General features: G+C 41.7%; 1 protein-coding gene across 1 annotated transcript in view; it reads left to right on the plus strand.

The window, feature by feature from the left end:
- The first annotated feature begins 5,170 nt into the window (after positions 1 to 5,170).
- ube2t (ubiquitin-conjugating enzyme E2T (putative)) overlaps positions 5,171 to 13,842 on the plus strand; it is a 34,393-nt gene continuing 25,721 nt past the window's right edge. The window contains exon 1 of the mRNA XM_080209732.1: positions 5,171 to 5,257. The gene's annotated coding sequence lies outside the window, so the exon portion shown is untranslated. The remainder of the gene's footprint in view (positions 5,258 to 13,842) is intronic.

Genomic DNA, 13,842 nt, shown 5'->3' on the forward strand with positions numbered 1-13,842 from the left:
CCTACCCTGCCCTGTGTGTATGTGAATGGTACCCCTAATGTAGCCAGATCCAGGGGAGAATAGTGTAGGGTCAATTTGGTACACCAATCAGCCTAAGACCACATCTTGGGGTGTGGGAGGAAACCGGAGCACCCGGAGGAAACCCACGCAATCACAGGGAGAATGCACAAACTCCCACAGACACTGGCCCAAATCCATGTATCTGCACAGCTAGCAGTGATAGTCACTGAGCTGTTGTGGTGCCCGTCTGCTGGTGAAAAAGCTATACAAATTGCACACTTCCAGATGCTGCACCATTTTAATGTAAAATTTTCAGTAATTTGCAAGGCAAAATATGTTGATTAAGCAGGCAAGGAAAAGTCTAACCAATGGTGGGCATTATTAATTGGCCTAAGCAACTATTTTTACGTTGTTATGGCTACATTAAACACCTGTTAAGTGTTGTATTTATGTTCAGAAATCTGACACTGTTTGTAAACCATAATGAACATGTGGAGATCTCGTTACTTTAATGTGTGACATACATATAAACAGATTCAGATTTGTGAGCCAAAATAGCTGATTGCCACTTAGGGTTGCCAACAATCAAAGAGGCTATCTGTGTTTTTCTAGCTGCAAGTTAAATGTACCGATTACCTACCTGCATGTTGTAGGTTTGTTTTATGGTTTATAAACATATTGGGCCTGAACTTCCACAGAGTAGTAACCCGAGTCGGATTGCCATTCTGTTCCTAGTTTCATACCTAGAAATCCAATCACTTCTTTCTTGGCAACTTTCGAACTTGGATGAGCTGAAAATTGTGTGGGGCTGCACACCCTGAGGCCTTTAGTTGAGGACTAGAGTGTTGGAGATAAGGAAGCCATGCCCCCAATTTTATGACATTAGCTGTCATAAAGCAGGTAAATTTAAAGGTCCTTCCACTATCACAACAGGGCCACATTACATCATAATTCTAAGAGAGCAACAAATGCTGAAAAAAAAGCATGAAAGCTCTGTGTCTCAATGCAAGGAGTGTTTGTAATGAGATTGATGAATTAACTGTGCAGATAGTCATTAACGGATATGATTAATTGGGATCAAGAAGACCTGGCTCCAGGGTGACCAGGGATGGGAACTCAACATCCAGGGGTGTTCAATATTCAGAAAAGGTAAATGGAAAGGAAAGGGGAGTAGGGTGGCATTGTTGGTTAAAGAAAAAATTAATGCAATAGTAAGGAAGGATATTAGCCTGAACAATGTGGAATCTGAAAGGGTGGAGCTGCAGAATACCAAAGGACAAAAAAACGCTAGTGGAGATGTGTACAGGCCACCAAACAGTAGTAGTGAGATTGGGGATGTGTGCAATAGGGCACAGCAGTTATCATGGGTGACTTCAATTTGCATATTGATTGGGCTCACCAAATGCATAGCAACGTGATGCAGGAGGATTTCTTGGAATGTATAAAGGATGGTTTTCTCGACCAATATGTCGAGGAACTAACTAGACAGCAGGCCATCTTAGACTGGGTACTGTGTAATGAGAAAGGATTAGTTAGCAACCTTGTGGTGCAAGATACTTCGGAGAGGCGTGACCACAGTATGGTAGAATTCTTCATTAAGATGGAAAGTGACATAGTTAAGTCTGAGATTAGGGTCCTGAGCTTGAGGAAAGCTAACTTTGATGTTATGAGACATGATTGGCAAGGATAAGCTAGCAAAGGATACCTGAGGGGTTGACAGTAGATAAGCTCTGGCAGACATTTAAAGAACACATGGATGAACTTCAATAGCTGTGCATCCCTGTCTGATGTAAGAGTAAAATGGGGAAGGTGGCTCATCCTTTTCTAATAAGGGAAATCAGGGATAGTATTAAGGCCTAAGAGGAAGCATATAAATTGGCCAGATAAAGCAGCAAACCTAAGGACTGGGAGAAATTTAAAATCCAGCAAAGGAGGACAAAGGGTTTAATTCAGAAGGGGAAAATAGAATATGAGAGTCGGCTTGCAGAAAACGTAAAAACTGACTGCAAAAACTTCTATAGATATGTGAAGATAAAAAGACTGGTGAAGACAAATGTAGATCCCTTACAGTTAGAATCAGGTAAATTCTTAATGGGCAACAAAAAGATGCAGACCAGCTGAACAAATACTTTGGATCTGTCTTCACCAAGGAGGACACAAATAACCTTCCAGAAATACTAGGGGATAGAGGTTCTAGAATTAAGGAGGAACTGAAGTAAATCTTTATTAGCGAGGAAATTGTGTTGGGAAAATTGCTGGAATTAAAACTTGATAAGTCCCCAGGGCCTGATGCTCTGCATCCCAAAGTACTCAAGGAAGTGACCCGAGAAATAGTGGATGCATTGGTGATCATTTTCCAGCACTCTGTAGACTCTAGAATCAATCCAGAGGATTGGAGGATAGCTAATGTAACCTCATTTTCTAAAAAAAGGGAGAAAAAAACAGGGAATTATAGACCAGTTAGCCTGACATTGGTGGTGAGAAAAATGCTGGAGTCAATTATTAAGGATGCAATAACTGAGCATTTGGAAAGCGATGACAGGATTGGTCCAAGTCAGCATGGATTCACTAAAGGGAAATTCTGCTTGACAAATCTGGAATTTTTTTGAAAATGTGACCTGTAGAGGGGACAGGGATGAACCAGTGGATGTTGTGTATCTGGACTTTCAAAAGGCTTTTGACAAGATCCCAAAAGAGATTAGTGATCAAAATTAAAGCCTCATGACATGGGGGGTAATGTTGTGACATGGATAGAGAACTGGATGGCAGACAGGAAGTAGAGAGTGGAAATAAGGTAGGTCTAAAATGGTTATCCAACTCCAAACTGTTTGCTTCTGAAGGTACCCATAGCTTTGGCTTTCAAGCAGGATGGTGTTATCTGGAGGCATGAAGAGCAAGCAGCTGTGTTTCACTCAAACTGGAAAAAAAACTGACGGAGGAAACATTAAGCTGTTAACAGCAACAGAAAACAATGGACATATTCAGTAGATCTGGCATCATCAGTGGAGAGAGAAACCAAGTTAATGTTTTAGGTCAATGGGCTTTTATCAGAATTGTATTTAGTTAGAGATTTAAGAATTTATAAGCAAGAATAGAGAGAGAGAGAAAAGCTGAACTGGGGGGAGTAAAAAAAAACATGATAGAGCAAAAGGAAAGATTGATTTAGTGACAAATCAGATAATAATCAAGACACTCAATCGACCTTGGCTGAAATACTGTGTACAGTTCTGGGCACGCACTATAGGAAGAATACAAATACATCAGAGAGGGCAGAAGAGGTTTACAAGAATGATTCCAGTGGTGGAAACTTCAGTTCTGAGGATAGAATAAAAACGTTGGCACTATTCTTCTTGGAGAGAAGAAGACTGATAGAGATGTTTAAAGTCATGAGGGACTAGACGGAGTAGATAGGAAGAAACTGTTCCACCTCAGACAAGGATTAAGAATGAAAGGGCATAGATGTAAAGTGATTTGTATAAGAAGCAAGTGTGATGTGAGAAAAAAAATCATTTCACACAAGTGGTTCAGGTGTGGAATGCATTGCTGGAAATGTGGTGGCAGGTTCAACTGATGCATTCAAAAGGGCATTAGATGATTACCTGAATGAAAACAATATGCAGGGATGTGGGGAAAAGATAGGGGAATGGCATTAAGCCACAGCGCTTGTTTGGAGAGCTGATGCAGACATAATGGGCCAAATGGCCTCTTTCTCTGCCGTAACAATTCAGTGATTCTGTGACGTGCAAGGCAAACAGGTGTGGAGGCATTGGCACGTTAGAGGAAAAAAAATGGGTATAAGGAGGTGTAAATGTCTACTGCAGAATCATGAGTGCAAGGAAAGGAGAGTTGATTTTATGATCTGAAATTTTTGAAGTCAGTTTTGAAGGTGGAAGATTAATCAAAAGATAAAGTGCTATTCCTTAAGCTTGCGCAGAGCTTCATTGGAGCACTGTAAAGCGACGAGGATAGAAAGGTCAGAGTGAAGGTGTGATGGAGAGGGAATTGGAAGCTTCGGTTTATGCTTGGGGATTAGACAGAGGTGCTCAGTAAATCATCTAGTCTCAATTAAGAGGTCAGGGAGGAGGGGGGAAATTGTGGGACGCTAGGGAGATCTGGGAGACAGGGAGAAGATTGTGGTTGTGCAATATAGTGAAGGGGTGGGGGACAGGATCATAGAATCCAGAGAGATGGGGAAGGAAGGGATGCATGCTATGATCTGTAAATAGATTGATTGTATGATAGATTTGCTTGGGAGCCTTACAAGAATCCTGTCACACAAAGTCAGGAAGTCTGTTATAGGAGGGAACATAACAGGATAGTTAGAAAATTGGCAGACAGGCAAAAAAACAAGGGGTTAGGGCTAATTGGTATTGTTGAATTGGAAAAGGATTAAAATTATGCGTAATCCAGGGATCAGTGCTGAATGTAAAACTTTATTCGATATATGTAAATGATTTGTACTCAGGCAAAAGGAGCATCATACTAAAATTTGCAGATGACACATAGAGACCTTGACAAACAGTGAGGAGGGCTGCAATATTTAGCTGCAAGTATCAGCTGGCTCAATGATAGCACGTGCCTCTGAGTCAGAAGATTTTAAGAGGACATGGGCATATTTATCAGAATGGATAGACAGGTTCATTTAGTACAGGGAAGCATGGGATAATGCATTTTTGGGTAAGGAGAATAAAGTCAGTGTATACTTTTTGGAAAGAGGAAAAGGAGGGCAAATAACTAATTCCTTGAAAATAGATAAATACAACCGTAAGAATTGATAAGGTCACGTGACTAAGATATCACTTCTCATTAAAACTTCCTCTGAAAGATGACTGGAGTATGGATTTAATTCACATGTGGCACCATCAGTGAAACCTGTGCCCCAGAGGAGATGCTGATTCTAATGTAGCTGCAAAACCGGGGCAAAGATTGCTGCCAGTAGCTTGTGTGCGTTTGGTACCATTGCTTAGCAACACCAGTATCAACAAGATTATACCTGTAGAATGAGGTTACCCAGTTGGCATTCTGCCCACCAGTGAGGAAAACAAGCATGTCCAACCACACTACTCTGATTAAAGCTATTCCACTGTGATGGTGCAAAATAAATTGAACTGTTATGATTTGTTTACTAACATTAATATCAGCTCGAAAGCAGCCTGGCCTTATCTTTGGAGATAGATGAAGCATTCTCAGACACTATCAGTTCATACTGTGAAGCAATGGATCAGAAAACATCAGCCAATTTTATAGCTCATATCAGGTAAACAAGTGTTTGAAGGTGCAGATAGGATTAAACAAACACTCAAATTTTTTTTTCATCTGATACTTTTGCATTGGTATACTCCCCTATTGGAACTTGGCCTAGGTTGCCTTATCTCATCTACCTGTCTCCCAATAAGTCTTGTTTTATCATATCTTTATAAGCATGTGGATGACACTGTCAGGCCGATTATTTACTACCCAACTTAGGTCGGAGTTAACCACATAATGTGGTACTCGAATATATGTTAGGGGTCAAGTTAGACAAGTTAGGGGTCCCTTCATGAGAGATGTTAACGAACAATTTGATCATTTTCACAGTAACTTTTTTGGTGGCTGCTTATATATTTCCAGATTATTTGGGTGGCACGGTGACACAGTGGTTAACACTATTGCCTCACAGTGCCCGAGATCCAGGTTCGATTCCCAGCTTGGGTGACTGGCTGTGTGGAGTTTGCATGTTCTCTCCTTATCTGCATGGGTTTCATCTGGATGGTCTGGTTTTCTCCCACAGTCCAAAAATGTGCAGGTTAGGTTGATTGGCCATGCTAAATTGCTCCTTAGTGTCAGGGCAATTAGTAGGGTAAATATGTGAGGTTACGGAGAAAGGGCCTGGGTGGGATTGTTATTGGTGTAGGTTCAATAGGCCGAATGGCTTCCTTCTGCACTGTAGGTATTCTATTATTGAATTTAGTTTCACATTAATATCAGCTAGAAAGCAGCCTGGCCTAAACTTTGGAGATAGCTGTTGTGGACACATCTCAGAATTGCTAATGACTCAGATACTATTGATGGTAACTTGAGGTATCTAAAAATTGCAGGTCATTAAGAAAAAAGTCAAGTCAAACATTTCAGGATACAAAAAAAACTATTAATTTGTGTTGTCCAATGGAAATCACTGCAGCCATTGGTGGGTTACACCTATGTCTCCATTTTAACCGCATAACTTCAGTGGAAAACGGTACCTTTGTAGTCTTTTCCGTTGGAGTTTGGAATGCAGACTGAATTACAAATGTGCACGATGGTCTTGCTTTCATTTGAAAACTATGGGAAACAGGAAGGAAAATTGAGTAGAACTAATTACATATTTCTATAGAATTGTTTAAAAAAAGTACTTCTGTTTGTCTTTCCTGTCTGTGCCATACTTCCATATTTTGGCCACAATTTTTGAATGGACTTTTGCCATTCTGTACTTCTGTTTGTCTTTCCTGTCTGTGCCATACTTCCATATTTTGGCCACAATTTTTGAATGGACTTTTGCCATTCTGTACTTCTGCGTCCACAATTATATTGGGGAAAAAGCCTAAGTAAACCTGTCATATTAATCTGACTGTATCATTGCGAGCCATTACCTTAGCAGACGGCAATGATGAAGGAGAAGCCAGTCAGGGTTTCTTCACGCCCTTTTTCTTTCTTCTTCTATCCATGACCACACTTTGCACCACAAGCTGTTTTCTCCAGCAACTCCTTCCTCTACTTTAGCTTCATGCTGCTACGGACAAGGGAGAGATGACAGGGATAGTTCTCCTTTTTTCTACCTCTCAACAGACCAAATACAGCATGTTTTAAAGTAAAGTGTTTTAACCCCTGAGGTTTTTAACTGACAGGAACAGACAAATAACAGATTTTTGAAAAGAAAGATATTATTTGGCACTCAAATATATATGCAGCCATGCCCCCTCATACATTCATACAGAGACATGCACATTCAAGAAAAGATTCCAAAAGTAGCATGCACTTAGATCTTAAGAGTTCAAGAGTTGTTTGTCACATTTGCATTTCCCCATGGTGAAGTCTTGAAATGATGCGGGCTTGTTGTCCATTTTTGGTTCAATGAGGAAAAGGTTTTGGAGGTTTTCAAAGATGGATTTGTGGTTGTTTATTGTTCACAGTAGCAGATCTCTATTCTTCCAATCCAGTCAAGGTGTAAGAACTCTGGTCTGTTCTTCAGGTCGAGAGGTCAAGGCAAATCAAAGTCTCTTCCTACTTGTGTTTCTCAGACAGGGTCTTGTTCCTAATCAAGATGATTTTACTTTCCGCTCCATAACGTGCCTTATTAAATCTTCACATCCAAATTCTAGTTTCAGTCATGTGACCACAGTATTTCTTGCATTGTCTTCACAAATAGTTTCTAATAGTTGTTATTGTCAAACAATGAAGTCTGAGTATCACCTAACCACATACTGTTGTGATAACATAGGGTTTTTCACACCCATTTTCTGGATTTCAACTTTGGAATCGAGTCTACAAACTGCATTGTGAAACCCATTTTTTAAATGAGTTGGAGATGTGGAGTTATTGATCACAGGAAGTGTTATTTGCATTTTCATAACTCCTCAGAAATGCCGTTTGTATTTTAATGGCTTTGTAAACTTTGACCACACATGAAGATTAGCTCAAGGGGACTTCTATTTTTATATATATTTGTAGGAAAAAAATAAGTCAACTGATCTCTCAAATCCAATTTTTTTAAAGGAAAATCATTAGGGGTGTACAAGATAAGTTCACGTTGCATGAACATAACAATGCTAAACCCTAACCTTTGTATCTCACTTACATTGTTGGTGTTGGAAATGTGGACACCCCTCTGTTTAGGAACTTGCAAATTTCCTGAAGATGTCACTCATATGAGCCGAGCGAACAAATTCAGATACAGGCACTGACAATGGATACAGCTAAAGGGTGGGGTTGGGGGAGGCATGTTCACATGGTGAATCACTGACCACCAATATGCAGGTTCACAAATGTACCTGGGCTTAATACACAAGAGGATCCCAGTTGATGTCATAACTGGACAACAAGATCCCAAAATGAAACCTTACCTCAAAAGACCATAACAAACAAAGAACAAAGAAAATTACAGCAGAGGAACAGGCCATTCGGCCCTCCAAGTTTGCACTGCATGGTGCCCATCTAAACTAAAGCCTGTTGCTCTGCTGGGCACCATATCCCTCTATTGCCATCCTCTTCATGTATTTGTCCAGACACCGCTTAAAAGTCACTATCGTATCCACTTCCATTACCTCCACTGGCAGCAATTCCGGCAGCTACATCTGAGGAAATAGTCTCTAACTGTCCACTCTATCTATCCCCCTCATCATCTTATAAACCTCTATTAAATCGCCTCTCATCCTCCTCCGCTCTAAAGAGAAAAGCCCTAGCTTCCTCAACCTTTCTTCATAAAACCTACCCTCCAAACCAGGCAGCATCCTGGTAAATATCCTCTGCACTCTCTCCAATGCTTCCATATCCTCCTTATAGTGAGGTGACCAGAACTGCACACAATATTCCAAATCTGGACTCACCAAGGTCCTGTAGTGTTGCGGCATAACCCCACAGCTCTTAAACTCAAACTGCCTATTAATAAACGCTAACACACAATAGGCCTTCTTCAAGACTCTATCAACTTGAGTGACAGCCTTCAGAGATCTGTGGATATGAACCCCAAGATCTCTCTGTTTCTCCATATTCCTCAGAACACTGCCATTGATCCTGTAATAAGCATTCAAATTTGTCCTATCAAAATGAATCACCTCATATTTATCAGGGTTAAACTCCATCTGCCAGTTTTTGGCCCAGCTCTGCATTCTATCAATGTCTCTTTGCAGCCTACAACAGCCCTCCACGTCATCCAATACTCCACCAATCTTGGTGTCATCAGCAAGTTTATTGACCCACCCTTCAGCCCTCTCCTCCAAGTCATTAATAAAAATCACAAATAGCAGAGGACCCAGCACTGATCCTTGTGATACACCGCTGGTAACTGGTCTCCAGTCTGAAAATTTTCCATCCACCACCACTCTCTGTCTTCTATGAGATAGTCAGTTACTTATCCAATCAGCCAAATTTCCCTCTGTCCCATACCTCCTTACTTTCTTCATGAGCCTACCATGGGGAACCTTACTAAAATCCATGTATATGACATCAACTGCTCTACCTTCGTCTACACACTTAGTCACCTCCTCAAAGAATTCAATCAAATTTGTAAGGCAAGACTTATCCTTCGCATGTCTGTGCTGACTATCCCGGAATAGGCTGCATCTTTCCAAATGGTCATAAATCCTATCCCTCAAGACCTTTTCCATTAACCTACAGACCACCGAAGTAAGACTAACCAGCCTATAATTACCAGGGTCATTCCTATTTCCTTTCTTGAACAGAGGAACAACATTCACCATTCTCCAGTCCTCTGGCACTATCCCCGTGGACAGTGAGGACCCAAAGATCAAAGCCAAAGGCTCTGCAATCTCATCCCTTGCCTCCCAAAGAACCCCAGGATATATCCCATCGGGCCCAGGGGACATATCGACCCTCAGGTTTTTCAAAATTGCTAATACATCTTCCCTCAGAACATCTACCCCCTCCAGCCTATCAGCCTGTATCACACTCTCATCCTCAAAAATATGGCCCCTCTTCTTGGTAAACACTGAAGAAAAGTATTCATTCATCGCCTCTCCTATCTGTTCTGGCTCCATGCACAAGTTCCCACTACTATCCTTGACCGGCCCTAACCTCACCCTGGTCATTCTTTTATTTCTCACATAAGAGTGAAAAGCCTTGGGGTTTTCCTTGATCTGACCAGCCAAGAACTTCTCATGCCCCCTCCCAGCTCTCCTAAGCCCTTTTTTTAGCTCATTCCTTGCTACCTTGTAACCCTCAAGCGACCCAACTGAACCTTGTTTTCTCAAGCTTATGTATGCTTTGTTTTTCCTCTTGACAAGACATTCAACCTCCTTTGTGAACCATGGTTCCCTCACTTGGCCATTTCCTCCCCACCTGACAAGGACATATCAAGCACACTCAGCATTTGTTCCTTGAACAAGATCCACTTTTCATTGTGCCTTTTTCTGACAGTTTCTGTTCCCATCTTATGTTCTCTAATTCTTGCCTAATCATATCATAATTACCCCTCCTCCAATTTATAAACCTTGCCCTGCCATATGGCTGTATCCCTCTCCACTGCAATAATGAAAGACACCAAATTGTGGTCACTATCTCCAAAATGCTCTCTCACAAACAAATCTAATACATGGCCCAGTTCATTACCCAGTACTAAGTCCAAAGTGGCCCCACCTCTTGCCTGCCTATCCACATATTGTGTCATAACACCCTGCTACACACACTGTACAAAAACCTACCCATCTGAACTATTCGACCTATAAAGATTCCAATCAATGTTTGGAAAGTTAAAGTCACCCATGATAACTACCGTGTGACCTCCACACCTATCCATAATCTGCTTTGCAATTTCCTCCTCCACATTTCTATTACTATTTGAGGGCATATAGAAAACTCTTAACAACGTGATTGATCCTTTCCTATTTCTAATTTCAGCCCATATTACCTCAGTAGGCAGATCCCCCTCGAACTGCCTTTCAGCAGCCGTTAAACTATCCTTGATTAACAATGCTACTCCTCCACCTCTTTTACCACCTTCCCTACTCTTACTGAAACATCTATACCCCAGAACTTCCAAGAACATTCCTGTCCCTGTTCTAACTATGCCTCTGTAATGGCCACAACATTGTAATCCCAAGTACCAATCCATGCTCCAAGTTCATTTACCTTATTCTGGATGCTCCTTGCATTGAAGTAGACATACTTCAACCCACCTTCCTGTCTGCCGGTACACTCCTGCAACCTTGATACCCTCCTCAGTATCTCACTACACTCGACACTGGCTTCTGGACGACAGCTCATTTTCCCATTCCCCTGACAAATCAGTTTAAACCCCCCCGCGAAGAGCCATAGCAAATCTCTCTCCCAGGATATTGGTGCCCCTCTATTTCAGGTGCAAACCATCCTAATTGTACAGGCCCACCTTCTCCAGAATGTGCTCCAATTATCCATGTGACTGAAACCCTCCCTCCTACACCATCCCTGCAGCCACGTGTTTATCTGCACTCTCTCCCTGTTCCTCAACTTGCTAGCACGTGGTGCCAGCAACAAGCCAGAGATGACAACATGGTTGACCTGGACCTCAACTTCCATCCTAGCTCCTACCGGATATCAGCTGTGAACCGCCGTCAGAAACAGAAATCAGGCAAGCCACCTTATCGCTGAAGTGTGTCAGATTAACTGGACCAGACGACATACCAGCAGAAGTTGGATATGCTTTATGGATTCCCAAGGAAAATATGGGAGGAAGAAAGGATTGAAGGAAGATTATGTGGTGAAACGTCCAAAGAAGGGCGATTTCAATCTTTGTAAGAACTATCGTGGGATAATGTTGCTCTCTGTGCCGGAGAAAGTACTGACCCGCAGCATACAGTAGAGAATGAAAGGGGCAGTAGAAGATATTTTAAGGGACAATCGGGCAGGTTTTTGCTGAGGAAGCTATTATGTGGATCAGATAGCAACCCATGGATTACAATTGAACAATCAGCGGAACGGAACTTATTGATCGACTTTAATTTTGTAGACTACAAAAAGGCATTTGACAGCATTGACCACTGTGGAAGTTGATAGCAAGCTATGGCATTCCAGGGAAGATAATCTCCCTCATGAATAGCTTAAGTGAGTGGACAAGGGTCTGGCAGATGGAGTACAATGTTGGTAAATGTGAGGTCATACATTTTGGCAGGAATAACAGCAAAATTGACTTATTTAAATGGTAAAAAATTGCAGCATGCTGCTGTGCAGAGGGACTTGGGTGTTCTTGTGCATGAATCACAAAATGTTGGTTTGCAATTACAGCAGGTAATTAAGAATGCAAATGAAATTTTATCTTTTGTTGCTCGAGGGATGGATTTTAAAAACAGGGACTTTATGTTGCAGCTATATAAGGTGCTGGTGAGGCAACACCTGGAATACTGTGGACAGTTTTTTTTTACTTGAGAAAGGATGCACTGGCACTGGAGGGGGTTCAGAGCAGATTCACTAGGTTGATTCCAGAGTTGAGAGGGTTGGCTTATGAGGAGAGACTGAGTAGACTGGGACGATACTCATTCGAATTTAGAAGAATGAGGAGGGATCTTACAGAAACATATAAAATTATGAAGGGAATAGATAAGACAGAAGCAGGGAGGTTGGAGGTGAAACCAGAAACACGGGGCGTAGCCTCAAAATAAGGGGGAGCAAACTTAGGACTGAGTTGAGGAGGAACTTCTTCATCCAAGGAGTTGTGAAGCTGTGAAATTCCCTGCTTAGTAAAGCAGTTGAGGCTACCTCGTGGAATGAGTTTAAATCAAAGATAGATAGATTTTTGAACAGTAAAGGAATTAAGGGTGAGCAGGCAGGTAATTGGAGCTGAGTCCACAAAAAGATCAGCCATGATCTTATTGAATGGTGGAACAGGCTTGAGGGGCCAAGTGGCCTACTCCTGCTCCTAGTTTTTATGTTCTTATGAAGAATATCTATGATGGAATGAGAGGTCGAGTGTTGCAAAGAGGGGCCTTCTCTGCTAAATTCAATGTACAAACTGGCACGAAACAAGGCTGTTTAATGTCGCCATTCCTATTTTTGCTTGTGATTGATTGTATTTTGAGGTAAACAACATCATACAAAATTAAATGGCATACAAGAGCAGCTGGAACATTCAGAGTTTGTGGATGACTTGACTTTATTATCACACAACCACATACAGATGCAAGATAAAACCTGTCATTTAACACAAGTATCAGCCAAAGTTGGCCTTAACATCAATATAGATAAATAAAGATAATGCAAACAAACACCAGGAATAACAACTCTATTAAGGAAATGGATGAAGTAACATCTTTTACTTATCTGGATAGTGTCGTAAGTACTGCGGTGGAACAGACATGGATGCAAAGATCAGAACTGGGAAGGCTACAGCAGCATTCATCACTCATTTTAACATCTGGAAATCAAGAGAGATCACCAAGGCCACAAAGCTGAAGATCTTCAACTCCAATATAAAGTCTACTCTTCGAATGGCCCAAAACATGAAGGACCACCAAAACAATGTTGATGAAAATCCAATCTTTCACCAATAGATGCCTCAGAAGGATCCTTCGGATAAGCTGGGAACAACATTACATAGATCATAGATCATAGAACCCTACAGTGCAGAAAGAGATCCTCCGGCCCATCGAGTCTGCACAGACCATAATCTCACCCAGGCCCTACCCCCATATCCCTACACATTTACCCGCTAATCCCTCTAACCTACACATCCCAGAACACTAATGGGCAATTTTAGCGTGGCCAATCAACCTAACCCGCACATCTTTGGACTGTGGGAAGAAACCGGAGCACCGGAGGAAACCCATGCAGACACGAGGAGAATGTGCACACTCCACACAGACAGTGACCCGAGCCGGGAATCAAATCCAGGTCCCTGGAGCTGTGAAGCAGCAGTGCTAACCACTGTGCTACTGTGCCGCCCAAAGCTCTCTTACATGGCAAGCTCTCAAATGGATCCACAAGGAAAGAGAAAGCAAGGCAGACCAAGAAATGCATGGGGTCAGGATACAGAAAAGGAGATGAGAGCTGAGGGTTATATATGGGAACAACTGGAGAGTTTGGCTCAAAACACGATAAGATGGAGAGAATTTGTTCATGATCTCTGCTTCATCAAGGAATGAAAAGGCTAAGAAGGAGAATAGATGCATTTAGAGGCTA

This window comes from Carcharhinus amblyrhynchos, chromosome 22 (assembly GCF_965287045.1).
Source record: "Carcharhinus amblyrhynchos chromosome 22, sCarAmb.v2.hapA, whole genome shotgun sequence".
NCBI lineage: Eukaryota > Metazoa > Chordata > Chondrichthyes > Carcharhiniformes > Carcharhinidae > Carcharhinus > Carcharhinus amblyrhynchos.